At 41.8% G+C, this 26532-nt stretch overlaps 1 pseudogene; it reads right to left on the bottom strand.

Annotated features, from left to right (window-relative positions):
* Positions 1–446: 446 nt before the first annotated feature.
* Positions 447–26532, bottom strand: part of LOC100015255 (E3 ubiquitin-protein ligase TRIM63-like) — a 37716-nt pseudogene continuing 11630 nt past the window's right edge.

Here is a 26532-nt window from a genome sequence, read left to right as displayed (position 1 = left end):
AGTAGCAGTTCTGTTAATACCCTGATCTTCATCAGCTTTTAACTGGGTATAATTATCTTTTTATTCTGCCTTATTAGTTTTCAGTGCCTCAATTTCCCCAATTAGTTTCTTTTCCATCTTTTCCATGCTTTCTTTCATCAAAAATCATCACTTTTAAATCATTGCCATCTTTTCCCACAGCCCTTTCCCCTAATGTTTTGCCAAAAACCAGCTTTCCAGTATAATAGATCTTTAGGAGAGTGAAGAATAACACCAACAGCATTGGCACATATGATATTTCCCTGTCCATTTCCATCTTTAGCCACTTTACACTTCTATATATATCCATCAGGAAGTATATGAAATCTGGGATGTTAACAAACATGACATAATAACATATCAGGATGCATGGTATAGACTTGCTAATATACCTGGTATGCTACAGTTAACATTATTAGTATCCCTGCTCTGCTGCTACTATTGTGATCTTTGACTACTCACATTTTCCCTTTATCTTTTAGCCTAGAGCCTTTCCTTCCTTCCTTTCCTTCCTCGCAAATAAGGTAATGATATGGATACCACCCATTTCAAGGGACTGTTGTGAGAATGGAGTGAGATGATAGTTCTCCCCCAAGGACCAGGCTCCATAGACCTTAGATTCCCCTTCATAAATGAAGTCCTAGGTGGTTTCCTGAGGCACATAAGTAAGTCTTACATGGGATGATAAGAACCCAGATCTGAACCCAAGTTTTCCTGATGCCAGAGCCAAAGCTAATAATCTCTCCCATCTCAAAGAGGCATCCAGCCTGCAAAGTGATAGATGAAGGCCCCCTCCTATCTCCTGCTCCCATCCTCCATGATAGATTTGCTCCCATATGCCTCTCTGTCCACTCTGCACATCATTAGACCTTTTATTCAGGGGTCCAAAGTGAACACCTTCCTCCCCATCCCCATTTTAGAAACACCTGCTAGAATTGCATATTTATTTGAACAATGTGCAACATAAATTTAGTCAATACCCGGTGTGACAGGAATATGCATTAAAGTACAGTACACTTTCTTTCTAGGCCCAGAAAGTGGCTCAGGGAGGGGCCAGGACAGCTGCCAGGTGCCCAGTCCCTCAGCATCTCTGACCACTTCAAACCCTTCCAAATAAAAACTTCCCCTCCTCTGCACAATATGCAAAGTCTTTTTCTGGAAAGCACCAGTTCCATAGACATTTACAGTTATATAAAAAAAATACATTAAAAAAGAAATCATACAAAGAAATCATAAAACCATTTTGCACCAATGTAGAAAAGTGTCCTGTGTCTTTTGTTTCAACAAGTCTCGTGGCCACTTGCTAGGCCATGGGATGTGTCCAGTCTCTGCTACATGGCAGAGGTGGGATTCTCCTCCCCTCTCAACCTGAGGCTTATCACAGAAACTCCTCTCCTGGGTGGGGCCTTGTCTCTCCCTTGGTTTCTCTCTTGGCTTGGGGGATTTTCTCATTGTAGGTCTTCTTCCTGTCTCCTTCCTGTACTCCTGGAAGAAAAAGGGCAAGAAACTGGTGAATAGGGGCCCAAGGGAGATTTGGAGAAGAGTAGGTGATTGGGAAGAGGGTAATGGTGCTTTTGTCATATGATCTAGATCAGGAAGAGATCTTAGAAAACATCAAATGCAACACCATCATTTTATAGTGGATGAACAGAGAAGACAAATGACTTGCCTTTAAGTCACCCAGTGAGTAAGTATGAGAGTCATGGTCTTAGAACTAGAAAGTCCTCTGACTTCAGATTTCCCAGTCCTCTTACCATGATTCTTTGTGCCCTAAATTCCTCTTTTTATTCCCCCCCACTACCTTTTTTAAAAACATGATCCAACATAGCCCCAAAGTATGGGTCACACCCTATTACAACAAACTCTTAAGGTTTTTTATATCTTGTTGGGCTCAAACAGTGAGGGAGAAAAGAAAGCTGGACCTGGAGAAAGGAGACTTGGGTTTGAATCCTGCCCCTATCTATGTAGCAACTCACATCTCATTTCTGGGTTTGTTTCCCCATCTGAAAAATGGAAACAGTATTTGCTTCACCCAACTCATAGGTCATGGGGATCAAATGTGACTTTCGTTGTACCATGTAATGCTACATGAATGTCAGCAATAGTTATAATAATAATAAAAATTTAGTATTGGACTTTTTGGAGTCCCAGAAGGACACCAGAATTGAGTTGTGTATGTTACAAAGAAGCAGATTTTGACCAAGTGCTAGAAATGTAACAGCTAAAAGTGTCTAACAATAAAACAGGTGACCTCAAGAGATAGAAGTATACGAATGTTACAACACAGAATGCCAGAGCTGGAAGGGACCTTAGAACACAGAATAGCAGAAGTGAAAGGAACCTTAGACCATAGAGGGTCAGAAGGAAAGGGGCTTTAGAGATCAAGTGCTAGAGGTTAATAGAGAAATGCCCCCTACAACATCCATGACATGGTCATAGATATCTTCATGAATACCTTCTTCCCTTATGGCCAGCCCAGGCCACACTGGGACAACTCAAATCATAAGAAAGTGTTTTCTTAAATTGAGTTGAAACCTTCCTCTCTGAAGTGTTCACTGGCTCTAGTATACACCTAATTTTAGGGTCACATAGCAGAAGGCTGCATCCTCCACTTCAGAGCATGCTGGGAATGGGCCAACCCCACCAAGGCTTATCCTAGTTGGGGATCTACAGCAGGCAAAACATCTGCCTGTTGAAGAGATGGGACTTCCATTGGGCAGTCCCTTGTTATACCTTTTTCAGACAACTTTTAAAATATTTGAAGGAAGTGATGAAAATCAACTTTCTTTGGAGTCTTCTCTTCTCTAGGCTAAACCCAACAATTCAACAAACAGTGTGGTGCATTGGGGAGCTTGGTGGACTTGAAATCAGAGGATCTGGATTCAAATGTTGACCTTGCTCCTTATTTATTACTTGTGTGACTTTGGCCAAATCATTTCAACTGACTAGTCTTCAATTTCCTCATCTCTAAACAGAGGGGGTTGAATTTAGTGGCCATTGAGGTTCCTTTCAACCCTGAATCTAAGATCCTGTTCAGTTTCTCTTTCCTTTGACTGCTGCTCTCCCAGGACATTGTTTTGAGTGCTCTCATCATCAATCTTATGGCTCTTGCCTCAGTGTGTTAAGTTAGGAGAAGCTGCCAGTTTCCTGGGTAACAGCTATAGAGGATAAGGTATTTTTTTATGAACAGGAAGTTGGCTGGGGGTGGTATTTAATGTTCCTTTGGCTTTTAAGTTCTGTGCTTTTCTTTGAGAGTAAGGCAGCTGGGGGGGGGGGGTCAGTGGATGGAATACTGGTCCTGGAGTCAGGAAGACCTGAGTTCTAATCCAGCCTCAGACACTTCCTACCTATATGAACCTGGGCAAATAATTTATTGTTTATTATTTTTCTATGGTTACAAGACTCATATTCTTTCCCTCCCCTCTCATAGCCCATTCCTGTATCTGATGTGCAATTCTACTGGGTTTAACATGTGTTATTGATCATATCAACCCATGTGATCAAGAAGTTGTTTTTTCTCTGTGTTCTAATCTCACAATGTGGATAGCATCTTTCTCATAAGTCCCTCAGAACTGTCCTGGGTCATTGAAATGCTGCTAGTAGAGAAGTCCATTACATTCGATTGTGCCACAGTGTATCCGTCTCTGTGTACAGTGTTCTCCTGGTTCTGCTCCTTTCACTGCATCACTTCTGGGAGGTTGTTCCAGTTCACATGGAATTCCTCAAGTTCATTATTCCTTTTGGAACAACAGTATTCCATCACCAACATATACCACAATTTGTTCAGCCATTCCCCAATCGAGGGACACCCCCTCATTTTCCAATTTTTTGCTACCACAAACAGTGCAGCTTTGAATATTCTTGGACAAGTCTTTTTCCTCATTATCTCTTGGAGTACAAACCCAGCAGTGCTATGGCTGGATCAAAGGGCAGTCCCTTAATGCCCTTTGGGCATAGTTCCAAATTGCCTGGGCAAATCATTTACCTTTTGATTGCCTGACCAAAGGATCTACTGGAGAAGGAAATGGCAAACCACTCCAGTATCCTAGCCAAGGAAACTCCATAGATAGCTCTGGTCTATGGGGTCATGAGTCAGACACAAGAGAACCGGATTGCTGTGAGGATGTCTCCTAACCTATGCTTTGTCTTTCAATGTAATCTCCACAAATCCAGAGATGGGATAGACTTCCTCACCTCCCATCTTCCCCTCCAGAGGGATCTTCTTCCTCTTGTTCATCCTCATCTCCCTCTGCCTCAATGAACTCTTCTTCTTCCTCATCTGCAAATGAAAAGCAAACAGCAGCTTTATAATAGGCTGGGGTCCTTGCAGCAATCCTCCTCACCCCCAGAAGTTCTAGAGTGGAGGCATTTACTCCTTGTCCATTCATCCAAGGCCTCCTTTTCAGAGGGGAGGCCAGAAGCAAGGAGAGGATGAGAGGCTTGTTGAGTAAGGCCCAAGGGGAACAGCAAGTGCCAGCCCACCTGCAGAATGAATGAGTCTTCCCTGTTCCCCCCTCCTCCCTTCCCTGCCCCCCAAGCCCAATCTGGGCTGATACAAAGACATTCCTTTGTTTCAGAGCCACCCACTGCCTATCAGCTGATCTTGCTGGGGCCTGGAGGGGGGACTTGGAGTAAGATAGTTTGTCTGCATCTCCTTGAAACCAAGGGAGAGATAGCTGTGGTCTGGCAAGAGCAAGCAGAAGGCTCTCTGTACTCAGAGGTCAAGGTCCTCCCTGGAAACTCATCTCTGTGTCTCTGAAGAGTCCTGGAAGCACCCTCCCTGCCTGGCACTCCTTGTCCTGCTCTCCCTGTTCCTCCAATGTCCTGTACTAGAGTATCTCCTCAGTAACTCCTTTGAAGCTGGGGAGGGGGGTGGGGGGACTTTTGGGCTCTGCACCAGTTTCTCAGCTCTGGCTCATCTTAGAAGGAGCCAGAAGAGCCCTTCCCCTCTGGAAGCCTCAATTTTCTCATCTGAAAAATGAGGGGGCTGAGCCAGATGACTTCTAAAATCGGCTTCCACTCAGGTCACCTCATTTGTTCCACCTCCTTGGATTCTTTCCTTTGAAAAGACTCTCCTGCAGATCTGAAGACAGGGAACAAATCCCTTAATCTCCATGATCATCCTCCTTGACTGGACTCTGAAGCAGCTGGTAGTTTACTAACCAGACTGAAAGATTGGAAACATTTTACCTGGGAGGTAACTGAATTCATTTCAACCAATTCAATGGAACAGACATTGATTAAGAATCTGCTGATAGACTAAGATGTGCAAATATCAATAACATGCAAATAGGTCTTGATCAATGACACATGTAAACCCAGTGGGATTGGTCCTTGGCTATGGGAGGGAAGGAGGGAAAGAACAAGAATCTTGTAAACATGGAAAAATGTTCTAAATTAACTCATTAAATAATTAAACTTGATTAAAAAAGAATCTACTGAGTTAGAGATGGGAACTCGGGCTGTGTAAATAATCAATAAAAGTTAAAATATATTTAATTTAAAACTAATGATTGATATGAAAAATGTTTTACATGATAACGTCTATAACATATTGCTTATGTTTCAGGGAAGTGAGGGAGGGGGAAGATTTTAAAAGTGTGAAATTTGTTTTTGCATGTAGTTAGGAAAAAGTAAAATATCTAAACAAATGAAAGAATCTACTGAGTTATCAGAGACTGCTCACATCCCAGCTCTCTTGCTTAGAACCTGTGTGATCTCTGGCATTTTAAGGCACCCCTTAACATTTTAGGGCCTTCTTTCCCTCATTTGGGAAAAAATGAATGAAAAAAAAAATCAGGGTTTACAACCTGCTGAGCACAGGGCCCATAAGGAGCTTGGCTGGGATAAGGTGTGAAGTGTCTCCCAAGGCTAAATCTAAGTCACTCCAGATCCTACTAAAAGGGATTTTGGGGAATACTAGGAGTTAAAGCTCCAGACCTCTGGGTAGGAATTCCCAGGCCTGTAAGGATAAAGTCAGTGTATTTCCAAAGGATAAAGACTTTTCCCCAAGGGGCTCAATGGTGGATTGAACAGGGAAATGAAGGCAATTAAGGTCGTTGGAATGCCTGTAAATTACAGATTAAGTACCCCCCCTCCAATGGAAAGGAATCATAAAGTGTTCCAGGCAGCAGGGATTTAGAATTATCAGAATGAGGAGGAACCTTAGAAACCCAGAATGTCAGAGCCTGAGAGACCTTAGAACACAGGATGTAGGAACCAGAAGGAACCTACCTTAGAATACAGAATGTCAGAGCTGGAAGGAACCTTAGAACACAGAATGTCAGAGCTGGGAGGAAACTTAGAATACAGAATTTCAGAGCTGGGAGGGACCTTAGAATACAGAATGTCAGAGGTGGGAGGAACTTCAGGAGGTAAAACTTTAGAGCTGGAGAATGTCCATAGAGAATACCAGCTAGCCAAGACCTTAGAATATAGAATGGACATGTGGTATAGTGAATAGAGCTCTAGATTTTGTGTTAGGGGACTAAGTTCAAGACTAGCTCTAAGCCTTGCAGACTGTGGCCATGGACAGGTCATTTAAACTAATCATCAGACAAATCTGAATATGTCAAAATCCCAAACCATCTTTCTTATACCAGCCAACACAATCACTCTGTTCTTACTGTCAAAATAGCATTCTAGTTCACATGGATATATTGGTAATGCTCAGTCTCCTCCTCTGTAAACCAGGGTTAATCCAGACTATGGGGTTATTATTAGGAAATTTGTTTACTTTATAGCCCTTTAGAAATGGGAATTGTTCCTCTTAAACTCAAAAATAAAGCTGAAAGGGATGATGGTCTCAACTCCCTCATATTACAGAAGAATAAAGTGGGGACCAGAGAGGGGAAGAGACTTATCCTGGGTCACACACCTAGTTGTGGGAGAGCCTGGACTAGCACTGAGTTCTTCTGATTCTTAGCCCAGAGCTTTGATCTGTTCTATCTCAGACAGGGTCTAGGTGTGGTTATAAGGAACAGAGGGTTATAGCAAGAGATGATGGTCTGCAGGACAGAGGCATGAGAAACGATTCTGGAGTGTTGAAAGGGGGGTTGAGCTGGAAACTCAGAAGCTGGTAGTCTCTCTGGGAATTTGCTGACTGCAAGCACCTGGAGGGATTTAAAGGCTAGCTTTAGGTTCAAAGATCGTCTTCCAAGGGAAACACGGGTATCAACAGCAAGGACAGGTACAGGAACTCCACCAAGTATTTGGCAGAAAATCCTTCCAGGTGCTTGCAGTCAGCAAACTCCCAGAGAGACTCTTAACAGCTCCTGAGTTTCCAGCTCAACCTCCATTTCAACACTCCAAAATCATTTCTCATGCCTCTGTCCTGCAGACCATCATCTCTTGCTATAACCCTCTTTTCCTAATAACAGTGTCCATCTGGCATCAGTTCTGAATTGGAGTGAACTGAATTGGGGCTGAAGTCCCTCCATTTTTTAGGTTTCCTGATTCTCTGAATATAGGCATATCTCTGCATGGAAGTCTCTCCTTCTTTCCTAGACTCTCCTTTGCCATCATCCCAGATCTGTCTAGTGCTACGCCAGGTTTCCTGCAGGCAGATAGGGAAATAGGTCCAGGCCTTCCCAACCAAGTCTTACCTGACCCAAAGTCAATGGCCCTCAAGGTGTCTGCCAAGTGTTCCAGGTCCAGGGTGAAATAATCCATGTTCTCAAAGCCTTGCTCTGTCTTGCCCAGATGGCAGCCCTTGGATGCTTCCACAATGCTGGAAAAGGGAAGGCAAAATGGGCTGAGATCTCATCTCCTATTACTTTAGAGCCCAGTGAAAGGAGTTCCCTTTGAACCTGTCTCAGATTTGAGAGTTGCTTGTCCCCCTGTGCCTGACTGTTCCCTCTGTCTTTTGCCACACTCCACCTCCAGATGAGGGTACTGTTCCATCCCCCAGGGGACATGGCCTTGGGCTACATAAAGCTTGAGAGTGAGGCAGTGGTGAAAATAGCCAGCCAAGTCTGCTGAAAATCTGGAGCCCTGGGCTCTAGCTTTGGCTTTGGGACTTTCTTGTTGTGTGACCTTGGATAAGTGACCTTACCTCTCTGGACCTCAGTTTTCTTAACTGAAAATGGGGATATTAGATATTGTATTCTCAAGAGTCCCTTCAACTCTTGACATTCTAAACCTCAAGATTAGAATGTAAGCTCTTTGGGCTAAATAAGCATATAGTTAATACCTATCTAGATAGCATTTCAGCACTTTTCATATATCATTTTATCCATAAACAACTCTTTGAGGTAGATATTACTGAGGCTGAAAGAGGTTTCAGACTTGCCCAGGGTTACACCTCTAATAAGAATCTGAGGCAGGATTCCAAGACAGGTCTTCATGCCTTCAAGTCCATTATGGTATCCATTATGGTACTTAGAAACCTCACCCAGTGATGGTATAAACCATGTAGGCACTTAATAATTGCTTGTTCAATAATTGATCATTGACCGACCCCCACCCTACTGCCTTAACATTCTAAGTTCTAAGGTTATGTGGATTCCTGACTTCCCAGTTCTCACTTTGTATTTTTCTATTACAGTTCCTTCCAAGTTCTGAGTTTCTGTTATAGAATGTCCTACTCCTCTATTGCTGGAGACTGCAATGGAGACAAACCAGAGGGTTAATGCTCAGGGAGAAGGAAGCAAAGTATTCTAGGGCTTTGGAGTTACAGAACATCCCAGCAGATAAAATTCATCAGGAAAGGAGAGGATAGAAAATAATGGGAATTCCCTTTAGTCTGGTTGGGGGATTGGACAATTGTTCCAAAACCTGAACTTTCTATCCCTTGGAAAGACTTAAACTTTTATCATGGCTTGGCATTCTGTTGGAAGAAAGAGAATGAATAGGGTTAAGTCTGTATGGAGGTTTGGCTATTGGATTGGGCACTCAGATGCTCCAAGCATGGGTACTCATAAGCCAAAAACTTCCTGCCAGTTTGGATTTCCCTGGGCCAGCCATGGCACCAGAGTTTTAGAATATCTCCAGCCTCTTGGATTTTTCCCATTTGTGGTCAAAGACCATTTGCTTGGCACCTTCCCCATTCCCTGATACAAAGTCCTAAATTGGTCCAACTCCTGGAGGGATCTTTGATCAGCCCCTACAACCATGGTTCCTGGCAGAAAGGAAACCCACCAGAGTCCCATCACACAGGTCATCTATCCTTTCTGCCATCCACAGTGCTTCTTCTTACCCCAAAGGCATAAGGAAGCTTGGGGCAAAGAGTCCTGGACAGAGACTCTGGAGATTGGGCTTTGCATACTAGTCCTTTTCCTAACTCATGGTGTGAACTTAAGCAAGTTGTTTTATTTCTCTGACCTACATCTCTTCATCAGTAAAGGATGAATGGGAGAAGATGATCTCTAAGGACTGGCCCTCCTAGTTCTGACAGTCTCTGTTGTAAGTCCCTTCCCAGCTCTGCCATTCTGTATTCACAGAAATCCTCCAGCTCTGGAATTCCATGTTCTACCAACCTTCTAGCTGACATTTGATACCAGAAGATTCTGTACTGCTCTGACAGCCTATTCTTTTTCTAAGGGTGTGATAGAGGCTGGCACTAGAGAAAAAGGGCCAGACTGAAGAGTATGTGACATTGATCACCTTGAAGGGGAGGAGCCCCAGGAGTGAATTTCCGGAGGAGAGAAGACTCTGGCTGGAGAACAGCGAGGGTCTCTCCATCTTGAGGCGTCAAAGAGAAAAGGTAGATAAAGACTTTCTCCTGAGGGTTACCCACTTTTCCTGCTGGTGACTGGAACTCTTTCCCCCCAACACTTCCCAATTGAAGGGACTTTCTGAAGAGAAACCTGAGCAGACTTTTCCTCAGCTCCTGTTGCCCACGGGTGAGTCAGCCTGACTTTCTCTCATGGGGCTCAGGATGCCAAGGCCTGAGTTCCCCACAAACTCAAGGAGGGGAGGGGAAAGGGTTTGGATAGAGACAAGGACCCCCTTTTCCCACTTTCCTTTTCCCGCTCTTCCCTGCCCGTTATTCCCTTTTATATTACCTGACTGAGTTAACATTAAAGTTATTTGTTCGCTAAGCTAAGTGTGAGTGAATGGATCAAGGCGAGACCTTTTGGTCTTGAGTAGTGGAGGGGGAACAAGAGGGACAAGAGCAAATTGGGGAGAGCAGCTTTAGCTAAGGAAGGAAGGCAGAAGGAGGAAAATCTTCAAACCTCCTCTCCTCTCTCTGAGCCAACCATATCTGCTGTCTCCATTGAACCCTGCTTTGTGGGAAGTGGGGGGTTCTCCTCCCTTCCCCTTTCTCTCATACCAAAAGCCCAGACCTCCCTCGGGGATACTTCCCTTCCTTCTTTTTTATTTTTTTTAAAACAGTTGGCACCCCAGATTTTAAAGGACCCCATTTGTTTAAAAAAAAAAAGCTTTAGTGACTAACTGTCACCAACTGCCATCACCTGTCAGTTGTGAAGTTGGTCAATTACAACTCCTGAGGCTGAGCAGCCTTTGTCACTGACTCTGCCTAGCAGATCTCTACAGGATCAAAAACATCTTGATTCCTTGTGTGTGTGGGGAGAACTAGTCAGTTACCAACTGCCCCTCTGGTCAGTTGCAATACTGAGAGAGGCTATTGTAAAAGGGAGGCTGTACTAGAGCTGTCAGCTTATAGGATCTAGCCATCTTGGATCCTATCTAGCTAGAAGCAAAGCTTGTGGGGACTACAACCATTTTCTAATTGTTAACCCCTGACAGTTATAGCCTAGAAAAGATCTAATGGGGAACATGTTACAACTGATACTTTAGTCTTCTGTGCTAGGAATAATTGCCATTTATTGGGGCTACTGTATCATTTATAATACTGTGGCAGGGATGATAGCCAATGTTCTGGAGACATTAACCAATATGACTAAGGGATGGACACAGTTGCCAATGAATTATCCAGATGTGAATTACCTCTGGCAAATCATACCCCAAGTCTATGTTGTGTTCGTAGCAGTGACTAACATCTTAAAGAATATCAAAGCTGGTGCCAACTTGATTTTCCAAAAGAAAACTGTACATGCTCTAGTCATTGATAAAAGATTAGAGACATTGTTTGGTCAGATCCCTTTTATAACTGAGATGTACCAGGATTACATGCAGAGAAAACAAAGCATGGGTAAGAGAACCAGTGAGGAGACTGGGGACATGATGAGACAGACTAATAAGGACGAGGTAGTTACTAATACTAATACTGGGACACCATTAGGTGCAGTAGGGAGAAATGACCTTGCCAATAACATACAGGCACCAATTAATGCATCTGCTAACAATCTTGCGAATGCATCAAAGGCTCAAAAGATTATGACTTTGTGAGATATAGCTAAGGTCACTGATAACTCTGGCATTTTACATGCAAAGGTTCGTAAGTAATTTTCCACCCATGACTTAGAGTCTTTAGGTAACCAACCATATGCCTAAATTTTTATTAGAGCCTCATCTTGCAATTAAAGAACTAAAAAAAGCATTTCGCCTATATGAACCAGATTTTTTTTTTAAATCCTTACCTTCTGTCTTGGAGTCAATACTGCATATTGGCTCCAAGGCAGAAGAGTGGTAAGGGCTAGGCAATGGGGGTCAAGTGACTTGCCCAGGGTCACACAGCTGGGAAGTGTCTGAGGCCAGATTTGAACCTAGGACCTTCCATCTCTAGATCTGGCTCTCAATCCACTGAGCTACCCAGCTGCCCCCATGAACCAGATTTTGAGGATGTAGAAATTCTTTTATCTGAACTTTTTACACCCCAGGAACAGAAAAATTTTATTGAGCAGACTAGAAAAGATTCTTCACTCACAAGCTGGCCAGAAGGTTTTGAGGATCTGAATTTTTCTAATCCAAGATCAATGGCTTATCTAAGGAAATGCTGTGAGGATCGATTGCAGGGAATGAAGCAATTGTCAGAAAGACCCAATGCATGGGGAAGAATTGACAGGTTATCCAAAGAAAAAAATGAACACCCAAGCTCATTTATTGATCGCCTTATCGAAAAAACTGAGGGACTGTCAGGTTTTAGCCCTGATTCAAAAGATTCAGAAGTATACGTGAGGAGACAGTTTCTCAAGGGCTGTGATAATCACTTGAGGAATTTCTTCAGGAACTATTGCCCTAAGTTTGACACCATCTCACTTAATGAACTTAGAGATACTGAACAGAGACAGTGAAACCGAAATAGAAAAATGCCTAAGACAGATAGTATAAATTTGGGTTAGTTAGATAAGGGAGGATTAGTGTAACCTGTGAAACACAGGAGAAGCGCTTCCTTGCGGAACCTGGGAGTTCATTTGGGTGGATTTAGAATCCATTAGAATTATTAAACCTATATACGAATTTCAATCTCAAGCCTAGACTAAAATATCATTAACCTCTATAATCAACCACATAGGAATAGAATAATTGCCTTATAATCACACATTAAGAAAGATACCTACATTCATTACATAAAAAATAATCTCACTTGCACACATGAGGATGGCACAAACATCCTGTATAAAGTTTCACCCATATGCATCAAAATATTCACTCTTACATACATGCACACGTTAATCTTACACATATGCATAATCTTGTAGTTCTGGTTACCTGAGATCATCTTTCAAGGTGAGACGACAGGCAAATATGTATCCTGTAAAGGAGAAGGCACCCCAGACCTGTGCCAAACTTCAAGCAACACCAAAGGATGGAAGATACACAGACAACTGGAAAGAACTTTGAATCAAAGACATTATGGGAAATGAAATTCAGGAAAATGGGTCATGTAAGATTAATCGCCGATCATGTTAACTTCACACATAGGGAAGTACATCCACATATACATTGGAATAAATATGCATCCACCACGACATGTTTAGAAGACAAACAAATTTCACACTGACATTAGGGACTGTGCCATAAATAAGGACAGCCCATGAATTGTATATTTGTAACTAGAGCTCTACTACCTGAAGATATATATGTATATATGTATTTAAATAACATGACATATTTAAATATATAAAAATAGTAGACATGTATGTATATATATATATATAAAACATAATAATTATCTAACTCACTAATATAGATAGAAAGGAGAGTTAAAATCCTAACCCTCTTCCCACAACTCAGTCTTAGCATAAGATAGGAATTTAGATTAGCAAATAGGGAGATTAGGATAAAATTTATTATTTTGGGAGGGGGGAGGTTAGATGGGAATAATGAGTAGCTTAGATAGATTAGAATAGACATAGAAGATAAGTAACTGGTGTGGGCCAGGGTGGCACCACACAAACAACAGGAAATGGAGGATTTGTGATAGAGGCTGGCACTAGATAAAAAGTGCCAGGCTGAAGAGTATGTGAAATTGACCACCTCTAAGGGGGAGGGACCCCAGGAGTGAATTTCCGGAGGAGAGAGGACTCTGGCTGGAGAACAGTGAGGGTCTCTCTATCTTGAGACGTCAAAGAGAAAAGGTAGATAAAGACTTTTTCCTGAGGGTTACCCACTTTTCCTGCTGGTGACTGGAACTCTTTCCTCCCAACACTTCCCAATTGAAGGGACTTTCTGAAGAGAAACCTGAGCAGACTTTACCTCAGCTCCTGTTGCCCAGGGGTGAGTCAACCTGACTTTCTCTCATGGGGCTCAGGATGCCAAGGCCTGAGTTCCCCACAAACTCAAGGAGGGAGGGGAAAGGGTTTGGATAGAGACAAGGACCCCCTTTCCCTACTTTCCTTTTTCCCATTCTTCCCTGCTCATTATTCCTTTTGTATTACCTGACTGAGTTAACATTAAAGTTATCTGTTCCCCAAGCTAAGTGTGAGTGAATGGATCAAGGGGAGACCTTTCAGTCTTGAGTAGTGGAGGGGGGACAAGAGTGACAAGAGCAAATTGGGGAGAGCAGCTTTAGCTAAGGAAGGAAGGCAGAAGGGGGAAAATCTTCAAACCCCCTCTCCTCTCTCTGAGCCAACCCATTATATCTGCTATCTCCACTGGACCCCGCTTGTGGAAAGGGGGGGTTCTCCTCTCTTCCCCTTTCTCTCATACCAAAAGCCCAGACCTCCCTCGGGGATACTTCCCTTCCTTCTTTTTTATCTTTTGTAAAACAAGGGTTGGCTGGGGACATGAGAAACTGGCTTCTTACCATCAGGAATGTGGCTCCACCTGGCTCATTCATGGCCTGGATGGTTGTTTCCACTAGTTTGGTGACCCTTTCCAACTGCTCCTGGTACTGCTGTATCAGGGCCTCAATGAAGCTGATCTTTTCCTCTTGTTCCCGAGTGATTCGCTGAAGCAACTCAATCTTCTTCTCGTCTAAGATGGCATATAAGACATCAAACTTTTCGCTCAGTTCCTCCTTTACTTGGTGGCTATTCACCTGGAGAAACAGAATAAGATTCCGGGTCAAAGGACTGAATTCCCTTACTCAGAAATTCCTTCCTTATGCTGCTTCTTAATTCACATTTCTATAGTCTTTTCATCCTAAGTTTAGAGCCAGAAAAAGCCTACATTGTCCCATGAGAGTTTTCTTGAGGAAAATGTTTTGTAAACTATAAGATGCATAGAAATGTCAGCTGTGATTATCACTTAACTCAGGATTCTTGCTGCCTAGGTAGGTATTCTAGGGCAGGCCAAGTTTTAACTAATTCCCTCTCTTCTATGGATTCCTACCCTAATGAGATTCAGAAAAGCAGATATTTGGGGTGGTTTTGTTTTTATACATTTATGCTCATGGTTTCCCCAATTCTGAACCATCTTTTTATCTCTGGGATAAATCCAACTTGGTAAGTATAATTTTGGGAATATTTTACTGTAATCTTTTTGATAACATTTCAGTAAATTAAAAAAAATATTCATGAGTAATATTGCTTTCAAGTCCTCTTACTTCCTCCCTCCCTCTCTCCTTACTTCTCTCCCTTCTTTTTCTCCCTCCCTCCCTATTGAAGAGATAATGCCCCTAATTGAAGAAACAATGTGGATAGGTGGTGTTATCCACACTAAGGAACTGGTTTGGATACTTATTTGGCTGTTGATAAATTTCACAATTCCCTTTTGGTGAAAGGAAGCAAAGTTCACTTCCCTCTACTTGACCAGTGCACATAAAAGCCTTGGAGACTATGTTATAAGAAAACAGTATCTATATTTATTAGAAATCAAGGTAGACTGTGAGGATTAAACAAAAGGATACCCTGATTCTAATTTCTTGTACTTCACCCAACCAAAGTCCCTATCAGGAAGGATTCTTCTGTTCTTCTGGCTACGTTACCAGCTCCCTGTTTCTAACTAGGTTTTCCCCAAAAGCTCACCAATCTACCTGGCTATAATCCTCAGTCTTTAGTTAAGTTGTTTCTCTAAGAAGTTGTTTCCAAAATCTATTAAGAATGGCCTCAAGATGGCTGAGTCCACCCAAAACTGGATCTGACCCTGAAGTAAAACCCAGAGCCCAACAGACAGAATCTTCAGATAAAACTTCAGGCAATGTGGTAAACACAGCAGTTATGACTAGATCTTCCTTAAGGTGCTCTCCAGTTGAAAAGGAACCTCCAAACTTCCACAGACTGGTTAAGGTAAGGTAGCCCAGAAAGCTACACCTTCCTGTCCCAGCTCGGGAACAGGAAGTGGCAGTTTCCCCCTCAAACTCCTTCCTCCTCAGCTCTTTGCACTCCAGAATTCTCTCCAGGGTTCCTGGCTTGAGCCCAGCACTTTGGATATAATTTCCAATCCTCTCAAACTTCTTCTTATCAAAATTCAACTCTCTATAATCCCATTCCTACACTCCCTCCCTCCCTCCCTCCCTTCCTCTCTCTCTCTCTCTCTCTCTCTCTCTCTCTCTCTCTCTCTCTCTCTCTCTCTCTCTCTCTCTCTCCCCTTCCTTCCTTCCTTCCTTCCTTCCTTCCTCTTTCTTTCTCTCTCTCTCTCTCTCTCTCTCTCTCTCTCTCTCTCTCTCTCTCTCTCTCTCTCTCTCTCTCTCTCTCTCTCCTTTCTTTTAAAAATCTTTACCTTCCAGGGCAGCTGGGAAGCTCAGTGGATTGAGAAGCCAGGTCTAGAGACGGGAGATCCTAGGTTCAAATCTGGCCTCAGACACTTCCCAGCTGTGTGACCTTGGGCAAGTCATTTAACCCCATTGCCTAGCTCTTACCATTCTTCTGCCTTGGAACCACTACACAGTATTGATTGCAAGATGGAAGGTAAGGGTTTAAAAAAAATTCACCTGGAAACCTTTCTGGACCAATGTTTTATTTTGTTATATTTTGTTTTTCCTTTGCCACTTCATTTATAGCTAGTTCAATTTCATTCAGAAAAGCCAGTGCTAGGACTAAATATTTTCAAGGAGTTAGTAGACAGAGAAAAAGAATTCACAGAATTATAGTCTATCAGAATGAAAGAACAGCATGTTTAGAATCCAAGGGACCTGGGTTCCAATCTGAAATTTGTAAATCTCTGCCCTTGTAATCTTAGACAAATCAGTGAACCTCGCTGGGTTTCAGTTCTCTCATCTATGATATGAAGGCTCCTTTCCAATTCTAGATCCCAAGTTCTCTCTCCCTCCCTCTTCTACCCACATCTATTACACCTGCCCAACCAGTACTAACACTGGGCCTCTAAGTATGACATCTGGAGGGACCATTAGGGGTCATTTAGACTGGAGAGGGGGAGGGAGGGTTATGGTGGGTGGCTCCAATTTCCCCAGCTTGGGCCCTTTCTCCCATTCCTCACCTTGGTAACTCTATAAGAGTCTTCCAGTTGGGTGATGATCATCTGAACTCGGTCATTCCCAGCCAGCAGCATGGAGATGTAGTTGCTCAGCTCAGTCTGGATAAGGAGGGAGGAAGAGAGCCCAAAATAGATTTAATCTCTGTTCTTCCATGAGGCAAAGGGAAGCAGGGACACCCTTGTCACAGATCTCCAAAGTTTTCCTCTAGGGAGAGTTCCCTGTAGGGATTGGGAACCTTTCTATTTCTAGGGATCTGTGGCAGGCTTTTAAAGCCTGGAAAGGGAATCACAGAATCATGGAATGTTCAAATAAGAGCTGTTAAGCCCTTAGAATATAGTAGGTTTCTATTTGTATTTCTGCATGTTATCTTTCTATCACCTTCATTTACAGCTATATCCCTCCTGCCTCACCAGAGTCATCTCTTACAACAAAGAATAAAAAAAGGAAAAAATAATATGGACTATTAAAGCAGAAATGGACCTTAGAACACATAGAGTTAGAAGGGACCTCAATGGCCAGTTAATACTCTCCATTTTACAGATGAGGAAATAGAGGCAAAGGGAGGTCTCCTCCAGCTCTGAAATCCTGTGACTAGGATTTCATGACTAGTAGGAAGCACAACCAGGGTTACAATCAGGAAGGATAGAGAAAAAGAATGATAATGTGGGAGTCCAAGAGGGGATGTGAGAGAGGAAGAGAAAAGGAAGGTGTCACTGGTGGGCAGTGAGTAAAGGATTCCTTCTCAAGCCCCCTTTGTATCCCAGCTTGCCTTGGGAATAAGAAAATGGAATCTCCTTAAGTCCTATGGAGTCAAGGAAAGGTTTGGAGGGGAATTTGTAGTCCTAGAGGTAGGAGTGGGTGGTTTAGAGGAGAGAACATCCCCTCTACCTGCTACTATAGCAATAGCCCCATGACCTGAGATGGCCCATGGGGAGAAGCACAAGGCAGGAGGCCCTATCCCTTGGGGTCTGGCTTTCCCCTAGTGGCCACACCCTGTACCTCTCAGGTGACAGTAAATGTGAGTGCCTCCCACCTCAGACCTGAGGGGGTAGGGAGACTTGCTTCTCCCAGCACCCTGGGAAATCCCTCCAAGGCTATTCCTGAAAGGTCCACCTCAGCACATCCCTTGAGCTCCAATCTGCAACTCGAAGCAGGAGCTGGAAAGCCCTTCCCTCCCCAGGGTCATGGGCAAGGCTCCTTCTTACCTTCTGGCCCTGGAAGACATTCTGCAGTGGGGCCACCTCGCAGGGGGCCCCAAACACCTTGCACATGGAGCAGGTGGGCACCTCACAGGTCAGGCCGTAAATGTTGATTTTCTCATCCTCGTGCTTCTTACACATAGGGTGGTTACCCTTCTGCAGGGGCCAATTGTGAGGACCCTTGAGAGGATTTAGAGGGCTTAGGGAGAGAGGAATTTCTTCCCATTTCAGAATGGGCAAGGTGCTGAAGACTTCTTGAAATGGGGGAACCTAAAGAATGCTTGGAAACTGGGGAGAATGATAAGCAACTCTTACTTACTTGTGGCATCGCTTGTATCAGAAGTATAGATGTTTATAACTGAATGGAAGTTAAGCCAGGAAGGAAGGATGAAAGGAAGGGGCTCTTTTGTCTGTGTCTTCAGCACTTAGCACTGGAACATCAGAAGCATTTAATAAATGTTTGAATAAATGACTCCCCCATTCCCTTTCCCCCCCACTAGACTCTAAGCTACTTGAGGCCAGGTACTAGTACATGTTATCTTTGTATTTCTGCCTCATCTCTTCCCCTTTAATAAATATTTGATGAATTGGAAGACCTAGGAGGTCTCTAAGATTGCTAAAGAACAAAACTTTGTTGACTGAGAGTTTAATGTTCCAGGGGGCCTGCTTAGTGGATAAGCCAGGAATACAGAGAAAGCTCCTTGTCACAGTGACTTGCCAGGGTCACCCAGCTAGAAAGTGTCTGTGTCCAGGCTTGAACCCAGGATCTCTGTCTCTAGGACTGGCTCTCAATCCACTGAACCACCCAGCTGCCCCCTGAAACCTAGCATTTAATAATTAGGGCTCATGGAATCCAGAGGCCTTGGATCCAGTGTCTGTTGGCATTATCCAACTCCAGAAAAACTCATCCCAGAACTATAGGCCGATGTATCCTTCACATACACAAACTATAAACATATAGTGTTGGTCACAAATGAGGCCAGGGGAGAAGTAGGGATGGTTCATCAAACTATATTGCTACAGCTGGGAAGAAAACAACTCACTTCAAAGCTCCCATTCTCCCTAAGGAAGGATATGGTGCCATCTTCATACATCTTAGGCTAGAAGAGGCAGTGAGATCCAATGGAAACTTTTATATTCCTGACTCTTCAGGCCATTGTGGATAATAGTATCAGCCTCACCAGGCTGCTGTGGAGATCAAATAAGATTTGTACAGCATTAATATTAATCATACAACTTTAATAATAAATTAATAATTGTCCAGCATTAACAACAGTATCTGATATATAGTAGGTGCTAGAGAAATGCTTATTCCCTCTTTCCCACCTTCCTACCCCCCCCCATAGGCCTCAGTTTTTCTTCCCACTTTCTTTATAGAATGGGGATAATACTTCTTTCTTACTGCCTTGTATTCCTCTTTAGGTGTGGTATGAGGCAATGGAAAGTTTCAGCACAAGTGCATTAAACTGTAGAATGTCGGGTTTAGAAGGGCTTTAGAGTTCTAGTCCAGTGCTCTCATTTTACACATGAAGAAACTGAGATCTGAGTAAGGGAAGTGATTTATTCAAGGTGACTCTAGAAAAGGAAAACTCCATAAGGATGAAAATAATGAGGCATTTGAGGGATGGCTCAGGCTCCAGTCAGCCCTGAGAAGAGCTCCACCTCCTAATCTGGGCTCTGCCCCTGCTTGTCTTCCCTCTGGAGCTCATTTGGTTGCTTGTGAAATGATGATAATAACTGTGACCTTTTCCTGGTGTAAAGATAATATTAGAAAATAAGTATTGTTTTTATTAGTTTAGAGATAAGAAGTAAAGTGGCTGGCTTGAGAAAAGAATTGGAGTTTGAAGCAGAGCTGAGAGAGCATGTTAATTTCAATTGTTGATAGTTATAACCATTATTCTGTGTCAATTACTCCTTCTGGCAGCTGGGAGTTGGTCTCTGGCAGTTGGCAGAGTCACACACATATCAACTCTCTCTTAGGGCTGGAGGAGGTAACATCTTTGCCTCTCTCTCTGTCTGAGGGAAAGACCTGAAGGAGCTTAGTGTTTTCCTTTCCCAACTTGGGAAATACTATTGACTATTGTGGTTTATATAGATTGATTAAACTCTGAGAAGACCAAAGAAAAACCTGGTCTTTGGTTGGGGTTTTGAGTCTGTTAAAACTCAGAGTCCTAACTTGATTCTTATTGAGACTCAGACAGTTAGCTTTTGTTATTTTATCATTTGAAGGCGGTTAAGAATTAAAAGGATAATCATGGTAGTTTTAATTTATATAGTATAAATGTGAGTTAAGTCGGATTAGGGAGGAGTAATGTAGCCTGTGAAACACAGGAGAAGCAGTTCCTTGTAGAACCAGGGAGTTTATTTGGGTGGATTTAGAATCCCTTAGAATTAGAAATCCTTTTTTATCCTTATATATTTTAATAAATATTTTATTTTTATAATAAGAGTCTCTTTAGCATCCTTGCACTTGGCCCTGAAGGGAAGTTCACATTTGAGCTTCACTTATCACTGAACATACTTTTGATTACCTATATCAAAAGTATCTGAACAGTTTTGAACCTATATTGGCAAGTTTTACATTTATATTTTTATGTAGGTCATTCTTATTTATTTTTATAGTTTGATGAGCTAAATAGGACAAAGAACCTGTCTGATTTTAAGGGTCCAATTGACAACTTGGGCAGTTGGAACCATTACCTCAGCAGGGGGTCGGTGGAAGCAGCTAGAGCTGATAGTTTCATTGTGAGCTGTGGTAACAGTGAGCTGAACTCTAGTTGACAACAAAATCCAGCTCCCAGTCAGCTTGATACAAAGACCCTGTACTCTCAGAAAACCTGGTGAATTAGCTACATGACATCACCATGAGATTTTCTCTGTTAGATATGACATCTCTAATTTTCACTATTGTACCAGAATATATACAAAATATACTTTCCTATGACTTTGTAATGCCATTACTTTCATTGACACTCCTACAACTAATCTCTTATGTTCCTGAGCTACTATTGTTTATCATGTGCTTTTACATGATGATCAAATCTTTGACAGTTGTGTTTAAACATGTAAAAGCAAGCATCAAGCAAGCTACTGCAAAGAGTGATCTAATGTTAAAAGTGAACTATCTAGAGACTGAACTTGATAGAATGAAAACTCAATATGAGGAATTACTCAAGGCTAAAAGGACAATGGCAGAAACTAAAGAACATGAAGCAACTAAATTAGAGGGTGCAACTGATTCAGATAAACCAACTAAATTAGAAATGGAAACTGAAGCATTAGGATAAAAACCAGCTCATATTTTCCCTTTAAGGGATGTACCTGTTGTGTCCCCAGAGTGTGGTAGAGTGAATCTCATGTGCCACAAAAAAAAAAAAGTTTACACAAGCTGATATAGGCAGTTTTAAGAAAAATACTCCAACATATGAAAAAGAACCAAAGGGAGTTTTAAAGCAGTTCAAGCACTTAGTTAAACTTTGCAATCCTCCTTATTTGGACTTTGACATCCTTATGGATGAATTATTAGCAAAAAGGGAGAAACAGAAGATTATACAGGACACTAATAATAACCTCTGACTTGCTGATTGGCCAACTCAGGATCCTAATTGGGAAGTTAACTCTTTTGTGGGTTAAAGAGATTTAACTACAGCAAGGAAGACAATAATTGAAACTATGAGGCAAAATTCCAGACATCCAGGAACCTTGTTGTAGCATCCCAAGCATATTCACATCTATGAATTCATAAATGACTGTATGATTACTGTATCTCCAAGCACAAGGTTTTACCAATAAGGTTTGTGAATGTAACTTTGAAATGGCCATGTGGCCCTTGCCTAGGGCAGACTCATTAACATGATCGGAGCCACAATTGCCCGGGAAAGCGGGAAAGCACGGTTTGTAATCTACACGCCCAAAAAGGTGTTACTCTCACCTCACCATCCAATCCTCATTGTCCATACTTTGTAATAGGGTTACTACATGCTTGAGAATACTTCCCTAAACAGACTAAGGCAATAAATACAGAGGAGGTGACCATGAATATTTCTCTTGGATCTTCAGTCTTCTCTAGCAATCTCTCTGTCTCTCTCCCTCTCTAAAGCCTCTCCCGAGGCTATGGCCTTGTCAGCTTACATTCCTTATCTTAATCTCCTCATCCACCTCGTGTTCCTTTATACTCATATTTTCCTATCAAGGAGAATATCATAGGTCTGCCTGCCTATTCAAACACTGACTTGTCCCGTGTCTTTCATTCTTCACCCTGGTTCTCAGTTCTCTATCTCTCCTCGGGTCCCATCACAAAGGTGAGCCCCTTCCCTTGTGGGACCCTGCTGGTCAGGGATATCCTTAAGGAACACCCCACACTTGTCTAAATTTGAGTGCCTAAAGCAGGGAGTGGGAGAGACTCCTTCCACTTTCCTCGATAGAATTATTGACTATGCATAAGAATGGATTGGGTTGGATACTTGAACAGATGAGAATGTAAATCACATTTGCAGACAGTCTATGAAAAATGCGTGCCCTGTAGTCCACAATTATTTTTGGAGTAACTGTTCAAATTGGTTTGACACGAGTCTTGACAAAATTAGTAGCACTGCTAACTATGTTTTCTGAGATGAGAAAGACAGGCAATCAGAAGAGGAAAACTATATAATTGATAACTTAACCAAAGAAATCAGAGAGCTTATCCAGTGAAGTGCAGGAAAAAACAGTAGTTGCACTAAGAACTTATAGACAACCCAGAAATATTTACAACCCCAGACAATACAGACAAACCCCAAGATGTTTTCTCTGTAACAGACCTGGTCATCTTATGAGAGAGTGCAGATTTAGGGGACAATTCTTTGAACAAAGCTTCAGGAGAAACAGAGGCAATAGATTTAATCGCTTTAATGGATTCAGAAAAAAAATGGATATAGAAATTATGGGTTCAATAATGGATTTAATAATGCATTCTAGTATGGGAGACCAAACTACCCAAATTATTTTGATACTGGATGCTACCATAATTCACAACAAACCACAGACCTGAATGCCATGCAAGAATATATCAAAACAGGTACTTATCCAAAATATTCCCAAGTAATTGGTGGGAATCCCCAGAAACTTGATATACAAAAAGGTGCAATTTCATTATGACGGTGTGCCAAGGCCTATGCAGTTAAAAATATAGTATATGAAATATAGTATATGAAAAATATAGTATAGAAAATGGACTAGGAAGTATGGGCAATGGAATAAGAATTAATGAAAATGACAAAGAGATTTTTAAAACATGGCAAATTAGTGCAGGAGAAATCAATGAAGAATTAGAAAATGAGGAAGAGAAACAAGTGTTGAATTTTCTTGATCCTATTGTGTTAACTCCTATGATACCTGCCCATTCTCCATAAAATAACACAGAACCCCATGTAACCCTAAAAATAGGATCACAAGTTTATGATTGTCTCTTAGACACAGGTACTGCCAAATCTGTGTTGCAGAAATCCCTTGAGGAGTGCAAAGCAGTGGGTTCAATGGAAGTTGTGGGTGTGACAGGAAGATCTCAAAAAATCAAAAAGCTAGAACCAAGAATGGTTTCATTTGGACCTCTAAGTGTAGAACACTCTTTTATTTTAATGCCAAATTTCCCAATGAATCTAGTGGGTAAGGATCTTCTTTGTAAATTAAGAGCAATGATAGTATGTACACCAACAGGAGATATTTCTTTAAAGCTCCCAGAAGAATCCCTAAACCTTTTACCTGTATTATTCCTAGATACAGTAGAATCAGAAGGGGAAGGGAAAAACATCTATAAGATACCAGATGATATTCCAAAAGGCTTATGGGCTACAGACTGTAAGTTTATTAAAAGCAGCAACCACTGTTAAAGTGCTTACTAAAGGAGGTCCACCACCATGCATTCCACAATACCTACTTAGCAAAGAGGCCATTGATGGGATTACTCTGAAAATACATTTGTTATTGCAGCAAGGCATAATAATATCATGCATCTCTGAATATAACCCCCAAATTTTACCAATTAAAAAACCCAAGCTAGATGCTGAAGGAGGAATAGTCTATAGATTTGTTCAAGATTTAAGAGCTGTTAATGATCATGTAGTAAAATCTTACCCAGTTGTCCCAAGTCTTGCTACCATCATTTTATTTATCCCAAGTCATGCAAAATATTTTACTTGTGTTTTGCATTTTTTTCAATACCTATACATAGAGACTCATGAAAGATATTTGCATTCAAGTGGCAGGCAAATAAATATTGATGGTTTTGTTTGCCACAGGGATTCTGTGAAAGTCCTTCATTGTTTTCTCAAATCTTAAAGATTTGAGAAATATTCAGTTTAAGGACAATAAACTTATTCACTTTGAAGATGATTTACTCTTAGCATCACCATCTGCAAAAGTGTGCCTATGTGATAGTAAATGTCTGTAGCATACCAGGCATGTTGGCATCTGGGAAGTATGATTGGTGTATTGCTATTGTATTACCAGACACATGGTCAGACCCCTTGGCAGCCATGCTGCCTCAGCTTGGAGCTGCCTCATTTACATAGCACAGTTAGATTAGAGCCCTCAGGGAGGAGTACCTCCATTTGCAAAGCATGGGTTGAATTAATCTCCAACTCTTTGATCTCGTCATTGTCAATTCAACCAATGTTAAAACCTTTGTTGTGTTAGTATTCGTTGATCCACGTTCCTAAAAACCTTCAATAAATACTGGGGTCCTAGTGTGAAACTCTCTCTTACAAGCTCTCTTGCTAGCTCTCTCACTTTTACTCTTTCTCTCTCTTCCCCTCCTCTCCTTTTCCCCTCTTGCTTCACTATATCTCTTTCATAGCATGTGGTCACCCCAGTGCTTCCTATTGATATAGGAGGTACCAGGGAGTTGTGACTCCCCCCTTTTCTAATGATGTTGTCACCCACAGGACCCCCTATTGCTATAGGGGGCACCAAGGAGTTGAGACTCCTTACCTTTTCTAGTGACACTGTCACCCCCAAAGCATACTCTCTTGTCTAGGAGTATCAAGGAGTTGATACTGCCCACCTATTCTCTTATTCCTCTTATTTCCTTGGAATCTGCGTTACTCCCCATATGTTTCAACTTTAGCCTTTGAGTCATTATTATTCTCCCATTTCCTTAGCCTCCTCTCTCCACGTCAGGTTATTACCCACAGATAAATATTATAGGACTCCTGTGGGGGGTCTCTATAATGTCTTCTGTGTGAGCTCTACAAGAGGGAACACAAAATATCAAAAACTTAACTTCAATGGTGTCTTCCTCAAGTAGAATATTTAGGGTTTGTGCTCTTTGAGGGGTCCAGAAGCATTTCCTAAAAGAGAGTATCAGACTGTTATGTCCCATCCATTCATATTTTTACAAATGCAGGAGGTGCCTATTATAATAATGCTTCACTTCAGCTACTAAAATGGACTCTTTGCCTTTTGTTACAAATAACTCAGAGGCAGGCAAAATGATCAGTCAGAGTTGTTGAAAAATATCTAAAAATCATGTCTAAAGACCCACTAAAATCAATTTGATATATTTAGCTCATTAAATTCTTCAAAGGTTGCTAGCCAGGTTGAGTTCATCCATCATCTATGTGACACACAACAAATGCAAAAGCTGTTTATGGGCTTTACAATATTTTGTTCAGTATAGTTATAGGGGAAAGGTAATAGAGTATATCTAATAGTTAAAGCACAGTAGATTAAACTGATTCAGTGTAGCAGAATAGTATTTAATACATTAATATGTGAACTTAAAACAAAAAAATTAAATCCTAAACAAAACAATCAGCAAAATACAATAAAATACAGAGACCTTTATAAAACAATGAAGTCTGACAAGGCTTAAAATCTTCACCTCCAATCTCTTTAAAGTTCCTTTATCTATCCATTCAGATGCCTTTTGTCAGGGTTCTGGGATTTCCCATAGCATAGGAGAACATGGTTTTGAGGAATCCCAAACTGGATGAATCTTAGAGATTGGGCAGTCCCAAATGGCAAAGGGTTGTAGGGAGATGAATTTCCCCCCTGAATCTCAGGCAAGATAATTGAAGAGGGTGGAAGCTGGGTAGCTCAGTGGATTGAGAGCCAGACCTAGAGACTGGAGGTCCTAGATTCAAATATGACCTCAGACACTTCCCAGCTGTGTGACCCTGGGCAAGTCACTTGACCCCCATTGCCATTGCCTAGCCCTTACCACTTTTCTGCCTTGGGACCAATATACAGTATTGATTCCAAGACAGAAGGTAAGGGTTTAAAAAAAAAGATAATTGAAAGAACCAGTGTACTCATGAATGGTTCATTCTAAAACTGGAAGCTGTTTGAAATAGGCAAGGTACTGCTCTTTCATAGAGTATGCCATGCTCGCAATTTTTACTTCTGGTTTGGAAGAGTAACTTCTTTCCCTTCCCTCCTGAGGTACAAACACTAGGGAGCAGTTTGTTTCCCTTGCCATTTGAAGAGGGAGTTAGGAGGCTAATTTTTGCCTAAGGAAAATACACCCCAGTTTTTTACCAGCTCCTGCCTGGAGAGCAGCTCCAAAGATATCAGAAGAAGAAATTATTCAAGAAGAAGAATGAAATGGAGACAGAGATCAAGATCAAGACAAAGGAGAGGACAACATAGAAGAAA

This window comes from Monodelphis domestica, chromosome 4 (genome assembly GCF_027887165.1).
Source record: "Monodelphis domestica isolate mMonDom1 chromosome 4, mMonDom1.pri, whole genome shotgun sequence".
Classification (NCBI taxonomy): Eukaryota; Metazoa; Chordata; class Mammalia; order Didelphimorphia; family Didelphidae; genus Monodelphis; species Monodelphis domestica.
This window is presented reverse-complemented; position numbering and strand designations above follow the sequence as displayed.